Raw genomic sequence first — 6371 nt, 5'->3', positions numbered from 1 at the left:
AGCGGTGTTACTTTTGCATGCTAACGATATACACTACCATTATGACTTATAAATTTATAGTCTTTTTCAAACTCTAGTAAAATATATTCCTTACTCTGACATAGGATATTGTCTATATCTACGATTTTTACGAGCATGTTTACATATCTTGCAGACAAAGTTGTGTAGAGAGCAAAAGTAAAGAACGGAAACCAAACATTCACATGTGTAGATAGTGTGCAGTAAGTGAAATCTGGGAGTGTAGTGTCTAGTCATACAACCTTCTAGGACAAATCATTGCATTTGTCGGTTGAAATTTGATACCAATGTAGATTTTTTAATATTTTCGAATCTTTTTTCAGTTTTTAGTTGTAGAGAAATACTACATGACAAAATATATAAAATTATATAAAACTAGAGTTGTCGGCACAACACTAATGCAACACTTCCCCAGTTGCAGTAAATTGTTTTAGGTTGACAGAGCATTACTCCACCACAAATCAACGAACCGGAACAAAACTCCAACTGTAATATAAACCTGTATACCAAACGTCGGTTCAATATTTTGAAGCATTTTGATAAAAAGGAATTTTTGTAAGTCCATCAAAAAATAATATCTGGAACAAAACTCATACTCCATCTGTAACTCATATTAATCTTAATGAAAATGTCAATTTCTCAAGTGGAGAACTGGTCGTAACAGTTATTTACATGTATAATTAAGGAACCGGGACAGAACTCACACTTGATTTGTTACAAATCAATATACAAACAATGTACACCTACAAATATAAGTTCAATATCTGAGCCCGTGCAGGTCCGGGTGTCAAAAAGAATAGGCCTGCTTGTCGTAAAAGGCGACTAGATAGTGCTCAGAAACCTAACCGGGGGCTAGGCGCTCTGCCCACAGAGCAACTGGGGTGTGTGCCCCAGGTGGTGGAATGGGGTTTCCCTGACGTGCAACATTCTGGGGTTGTCAGGCAAACCATAATGGGGCACCGTGTTGGGAAAGATGCCACGTTCCTCGCACGTTAAAGAACCCTACTGTGGTATTTTATAGGAGTAGGAACCTTTAATCTCCGCCACAGGAGGCTAAATTGCCCGACCCTATCCATCCCTCCCGTTTATCTTGCGCAAATCAAAATTTGTCGATCCTATTATCCTTGTGTTCCATCCCTTGTTCATTTTATCTTTCCTTTCATGTTCATCGCCTGAATATAGGTGAAATATTGCTGCTTGGGCGTTAAACCCCAACAATCAATCAATCAATATCTGAAGGCATTCAGAAAAAAGGCTGAAAACTGGTCGTGTAAGTAGTTTTCCTATGTTAAAGGACACAACTCCATATACATTGAAAGAGTAATCAAGGGAACCAAGGTTATAGCGGTAATCAAAAGAATGTAATCCAGGGACATAGACCAGACATGGAAAACAGACATACGCAACAAAGAACAGAAAGTAATTAAAGAAATGAAGTTATTAAGTAATGTTAATACCCTATGTATGCTAAAAATATGTAGTATTGTAATAAATGTTTATTGGTTCATGATGTCAATAATTTAAGTGGAAAGGGTTTTGTATCCTAAAAGCATGAAAGAGGTACGTACAGATGCGATCACTTCTCACAAATTCTGTCAAAATCTCTTAGGAAAACTGTTAAATTAATTACATACTAAAGTACTCATCTCTAAATCACTTCATTTTCTATCATGCATGCCTCAATTACTCGCCTTTCATTGCTCAAATCGTCACTCAGTACGCGCATATACTGTTAGATCGTATTGCATGTGCATTTGTTTACACCGTTAACGTACATAATTCTTAACATTCTGAAAATTTTCCTCAAAACCTTTCAGACGCTTGATAATTGTTCACAAAGTTCAAAGTTAATAGTAATTTTGAAGTATGAATAATAAACAATAGCAAACGGTATTGATAATTAATTCTCCTTGTGTTTCGAGTGGATTTAAAACATGTCAATGCTCTAGATAGGTAAAATAAAGATTTAATTAAACATGCCTGTGTACCGTTCTAGATAGCAGCCAACAAACAATTAAGACCGTGATGTACGTTAACAACAAATTGTGTTCATAATAAACCACTTAATTATAATTGTGTTATTTGTTTTTGTTGTTTGTTGTTTTGTTTGTCAGCTTCTTTTTGTTAATATCCAATTAAAACAAATTGGGTTTTTTTCTACATTTCACAGATGCAAAATATGTTGGGAACATTCCTACATGTATCAAGGAAACTATATTAAAATGTGTTAACGTATAATTCAGTGTTAATGAAGATGTGCTCAAATTATTTCTTTGCTTTCTTACACTGTTAAAGAAAAAAACCTGCATATATAGTTGGTTTATATGTTTGATATGTATTTTTTAATTAACAATTCAAGTCTTTTCTTTCTTCATTTAATTCCTATTATTTAAGTATTTAGTTGATGACATTAAAGTGAATTGTATTAAACATGTTAAAGAAAAACTTCAAAAATACATTTAATATTGCGTACTTTTGCAGGTTGCAATGAATCGTGAGTTTTACATAAATGACAAACGACAGGTATGTTCCAAACAAAATGGATTTATGATGATCCTACACGACCATGATGATTATAAAGCTTTTGAATATCTACCGTTTTTTTTTTCAAGGTAGATCAAACCTGTTATAGGGGATATCTTGTATATTTGTTTTCAGAGACCATATAGATCTAGATCTTAATCTTTAAAATTTCTTTTGATTTATCTTTTAAAAAAAGCAAGTTGCATGAATTGGACAATAACAGAATAGATTTTTCATAACATGAGTTTGTTTTGTAGAACCACATTTTGTTTTTAGATATTAGAAAAAAAATAATTCGGTTACCCATATTTTCTTTCGAGAAACAAGAAAAAGTATGTTAGGTTAGTTTTTTCTCCAAGAATCGATGAAAATGAATAAAGTTAAAATGTGATTTCAGTATAGGGGCGAAACAAACGTATTCACGAGCTTAAGGAGGTAGACCTAGGGTAAGGGACAAAACTCTTAAAAATCATTGGAACGTTTGTATTCACCATTTCACAACAATCTTATGTAAGCATCTAATTAACTTGGATTCATTTTATTTTGCTTCAAATGAAAGCTTGAGAGGCTTTGGTGAAATTGAGTATGATGCAAACATATCACTGATTTCATGACTTATGTCCCTTATAGAATTGGCTCAAAATAAATTAAAATAAAATACACGTATTTCCATTTTATATGTTTGTTGTTTGCTTACTCTGAAAAATTCAGCAAGACACATCTCCAAAAGATAACCCTCTCTATTATGGTTTACTATCTTGTCCCCGTTGTAGTTATCAAAAGAGTTGAAAAGAAAGACTGTCCACTGAGAATGATTCAGGGTGTCTATCAGTATTTGAGCCACGATAGATATTTTAATCAATCCTTCCGAAGCATATTAATAACCATTCAAACGAAGGGGTTATTAGTCACGTTAAGAATAACAAAAATGTGGTTTGGATGAAACAGTTAGAGTTTGTAACGAGATAGGGATTACTGATGTTTTTTTTTATAGAAACAGTCGTTCCGATCAATGTAACAGTAGTGACCATGGTGACATCGGGGTCATTTCAGTGATGTCCCCGAAAGCACTAATACAAGGGTTAATAAGTTGGGTGATTATTGGACTTCCTGTATGACACCTCTTTTTGAATTAAAAAAATCAAACATATGGCCATTCCTTGTTATGGTAATTTCAGCATTAATAACATAATGATCGACCAATTCAAACCAATCTATAGTAACAAACCTGGTATACCTTCCTCTTGTACTTCTCCATGATATCAGAGACTACTCGGACACATTCACTAATATACTTACCTTATAAAAATCCTCTTTTGTGTTAGTTAAATTATATTTTGTAATTCTAGCTACATCCAATTTTCTATACATGTTGAAGTTATTTTGTTGTCAACACTTAATAAAGTAATAGGTGGTCAGTTTTACATGATATGTTTTGCCTTTTAATAATTTGATACGCATGCAGGTATCTATTATTGTTTTTGACCACTTGAAAACTTACCTGTTACCAGACCTCTATCCGGGCTTCTTCAAAGAAATTACTCATAATTATTTATTTTTCATATTTTTTTTAAGTCAAATATTTTTGCGGGCAGAGTTCCTCTTCACAAGTTTCAATTCTTTCAGGGATTGGTTTGTGCCATCGGGGTTGTCATCATTGAAAGAAGTTGCCCGTGAGGATTATTCAATTCAGTGTTTGAACTGCTGTAGAATTGTTTGTAGAATTTGTTTGTTCATCTCATCAAAAAATTTGACAACGGACTTTAATAACATGGTTATTGTCTGACCAATCTGAGATAATCTTCCTCGTGAGTTTTTTTCTTTTTGAAAGTTATAAAAGTGTTTACTATTTTTGTGCCATCTTTCTTCTCTTTGTTGTGTGAATCTCCCGTATCCATATTTTGCTGCATTTTTGAAACAATGTTTCAATGTTTACAGTAACACAGAAAAAAATGGCCTCACTTACTTATGAAATAATCATGTTACATTTTGTAGTTAAATTTTGGATTGATTCACACAAATTGTATAAGGATAGACAGAGACGACTCCATCAACAAGTTTTTACCGCTCCTACACCTATTTTCGCTACATTTATGCAAACTTTGTTTTTTTCACCAAGTTCCAAATGAAATCTGAATACCAGTAAAGTGGTAATCAGATGTTATCAGAAAGTACAACTGTGTGCTGTGAAAAGTTAAAACCTTTTTTTTTTTACTTTTTTAATGTATCCAATCGCATTAATCATATGATTATTTCCTGTTAGGATAAACTTTATAACCGAGATGGCGTGGAAGGTTGTTGCAGTGATCTCATGTTCAGTATGCATAAAGTATTAATCAACAAACCCTATAATTTGTGACAAATGGACCTCATTTAATGTCTGTGTTAAAACGGTTTTATCTTAAGGTCAGTTATAAATAATGACCCCTTCTTTTAATCCCTTTAAGTGTTGTATGCTTTATAAGTTTTTGTAACACATGTAGCACCACAAACCGACATTTGATTTGCATTGTTCTGAAGCAACCTGTTCAAAAGTTACCTTCTGCCATCCTGTCATGATAATTTATTATCAAAAGCATATCAATACTATTAACTACATAGAATAGACGCAAGATGTTACCCCCCCACTCCAAAAATAGTTTTAGTATACAATTATTCATATATATATATACATTGATATCAGGATTAACGTGTCCTTAGAGCTAACTTAAACATTTTACGAGCACGATACGGTTGGGCATCAATGATTACGTCGTCTGAAATAAATTAATGTTTCAGTTTACTTAATTTTTGGTGCGTGTAATATTTTCACCCAAATGACAAATTGTCGATTTAAAAAAATGATTGAACTACTATTTGAATTTCTCACCATCAGCTTATTTGTTTTCCTTTAAATATAACCTCCTCTGTCCACAGCAATGCTATTAGCCCCTCTCGGGCCAGGATCACTATAGACTTTCAGTTCATTTCCTTCTGTTGTTAAGGCGTATACTAAATTTCTAATCCATTCAGTAAGGTAGACTTCTCCTAAGCGATGAAGACAAATATCATATAGATCAAATATCGTAGTGATCTCATTCTGTACTATATCAGTGACGTCTTTAATGATAAGTGTCTTTGTGCAATCCTTATATTATCAGCTGTACAGGCCATTCCATAAGAAATTTCAACTTTGATCTTTCTAAGGTCCGACAGCTAAATGGTTTGTATGCAGTTTCTATCTGATGATACCAATGCCATGTTACTGTCATACAGCATGTACATGGTAACATATCTGGTTGAAATGTCAATCGGATTGATTTCGGGTCAGTCCAGTCAGAGTTTCAGACGCAAACAAGATATTTAATGTACATAGCACTAGGGGTATCTGCAGGGTAGATATAAAACAGCCTCGAAATTTGTGTTCACCCTCCCCAAACTTTAATGTCTTAAATGTTGATACCATTTTTAATATTATGGTGTCAACTAGTGTCTAGCCTTTTTTGTTGAATATCAATTGTTACTGTTTATGGGTCTGCTCTCATTTTTTCCCAAATCGTTTGAAAAATATTATAGAATTTTTCTGAAAATTAAGATGGGATAAAACTACCGACCCATGAAACGAGTTGTTTTGTTAGGCTGATCTCCAGTTCAGATTGATAGACTTTCTTATCAAGGATTGTTACTATGAAACAGGTTTATGTCTGAGGTGTTATCTGGAATAGATTTCATACTAGATATATTTTGCGAACAGTATAAATGTCCAGTGTAAACGTATACAGGGAAGATATGTAAACGTATAGAAAGGTCTGAAAATGTCACAGCGATACGAGTTCGAGTCCCACGGAGGG

Source organism: Perna viridis, chromosome 3 (genome assembly GCF_037379345.1).
Source record: "Perna viridis isolate PV_CMFRI_1.1 ecotype Kerala chromosome 3, ASM3737934v1, whole genome shotgun sequence".
NCBI classification, from domain to species: Eukaryota; Metazoa; Mollusca; class Bivalvia; order Mytilida; family Mytilidae; genus Perna; species Perna viridis.
Note: the sequence above shows the minus strand (reverse complement) of the source record.